Here is a 2048-nt window from a genome sequence, read left to right as displayed (position 1 = left end):
AATTGATAGTGTGTATAAACTATTTTAAAACCTATAATAAACTATTTTTTTAATACAAACCTTAAATTGTCATAAACTCAAAAAAGATAAACTAATGATATAGGTTAAAAATATATTAATTAAATACTAAATTACAATAGGTTTAAAAACAAAAATTAACTAACTTAGTCGAATATTATTGAACTATATAAACTATGTTAATGTCAGCACAAAGTTATCTCACTTCGCCGCCAGCCAACAATTCCACGTGTATTTACTTAATGTGTCCCACGATAATACACCCAAATCGGGTATCCTTGGCTTTCTCTATATATGCTTCCAACTTCAACCAATCAACCAAAATAAACGTTTCTCAATAATTTAAAAACAGAAGTTCATTATTTTTTAGATGGACCAATCCTACTTCCACTACGCACAACCGGAATTCTCACCGGAATCCTGTTTTCTTTCACCGGAATATTCCTCTCCTCCTCTCCAATCCCACTATTCACACTACTCCGACCATCATTTTCTTCCATTCAACGAAAACGACTCCCAAGACATGTTCCTCTTCGAAGTTATTACAGACTCCACCGGAGAAATCCACTCTCCTCCGGAGCAGGTCATAGATCAAGAAGAGAAAGAGTGGAGTTACAGAGGTGTGAGGCGGCGGCCGTGGGGGAAGTACGCAGCGGAGATACGTGACTCTACACGAAACGGCGTTCGTGTATGGTTGGGCACATTTGACACTGCAGAGGAGGCGGCTCTGGCATACGATCAAGCGGCGTTTGCATTACGGGGATCGGCGGCGGTGCTTAATTTCACGGAGGAGGTGGCGTATGAATCTTTAAGGGAAATAGGGTATGTATATGAAGAAGGGAGTTCGCCAGTGTTGGCGTTGAAGAGGATGCATTCGATGAAGAGAAAGTGGGAGTTGAAGAAGAAGAAGCGAGAAGAAGTCAAGGATGAAGATGTTGTTGTTTTTGAGGATTTGGGTAGCGATTATCTCGAACAATTATTGGGGTTTGAGGAAAACTGCAACACTAGTAAAAATTGGTGAAAGATTATATTCATGAAAAGGTGAAAAGGTGAACGAACATATATAATATATATAAGTTTTTTTTCCCCATGTTAGCCATATAGGCACGAAAGGGTCAAGACTCAAGGGTGACGTTCACATATAGTCTTTTAAGTTTTATCTCTTTTTAAGGTATGATATTTCGAGTCTTTTGAAATTATAGAATGCAAAGGTTCCAAGAAAGAAGTCTTTTTGGATTATCATTTTCTAAAAGCTGTGGGAAGGATGGTCAGGCTCATTCAGTTTATAAGTTGACAACAATACATTCATCAATGATTAGAAATGATACCCTTGTACTTATTCCTTCATTTTTGCTCTTTGCGAATACAAAGTTTCTATTCTTTTTGCATGACTACTGTATGTGAGTGTTTAATGTGTTGGTGGCAAAACCAAAATCCTTTGGGCTGTTTTCTACTCCATCCCTTAATTGGCCGAAGGGTGCATTCTTTGGTATATGTAATTAGAATGCTCGGTTTAATTTCATCTTAAAACTTCCGGTGTAGGCAAATAAATTCAATCAATGGCCATCAGAAATCTTCTCTTCGGTATGATCTTTTGACCTCTGCAATTTAGTTCCTATGTAGGTGGCAAAAATGGTTTCAAGAATAGTTTTAACACTTGCAAGTTTAGCAAAGACTTTATATTAATTGTATACAATTGGAGATTCCGTACTAGATGCTCTAAGCAATTGACAAGGCCTTGTACGGTAACCCTCATTTCCAATCATTTAACAGGGAAAAACATGTTGCATCGACGCCTATGGAGAAGGATGATGAACAAGTCTATGATTGCATTTAATGGTCGTGATAGTAGGGGATGCTAAAGGATAGAGTTGGAGATGACATTAGTAGGGTGTTTGAGGTGAGGAGAAAGAAGAATTCCATTTGTTTATTTAATATAAAAAGGTAACATTACCATGTTTTGATAAATAAAATTTAAACTGCCATGAGTTGGTAAATAAATTTCAAAACTACTATGCTTTAGTTTAAAA

General features: G+C 36.9%; 1 pseudogene across 3 annotated transcripts; it reads left to right on the top strand.

Moving 5' to 3' along the window:
- The first annotated feature begins 353 nt into the window (after positions 1–353).
- Positions 354–2048, top strand: LOC145072689 (ethylene-responsive transcription factor 1B pseudogene; annotated as a pseudogene). Of its 3 annotated transcripts, none has more exons than XR_013691098.1 (2): positions 354–1059; positions 1792–2048. The product of XR_013691098.1 is annotated as an ethylene-responsive transcription factor 1B pseudogene, transcript variant X3 (transcript). The 3 variants fall into 3 exon arrangements; XR_013691097.1 differs by having other exon boundaries at positions 354–1067; XR_013691096.1 differs by having other exon boundaries at positions 354–1602.

The sequence above is a fragment of the Lactuca serriola genome, chromosome 9 (assembly GCF_051521515.1).
Source record: "Lactuca serriola cultivar US96UC23 chromosome 9, Lser_US96UC23_V15, whole genome shotgun sequence".
NCBI lineage: Eukaryota > Viridiplantae > Streptophyta > Magnoliopsida > Asterales > Asteraceae > Lactuca > Lactuca serriola.
The sequence above is the reverse complement of the archived record's forward strand: the minus strand, read 5'-3'. Positions and strand labels throughout refer to the sequence as shown.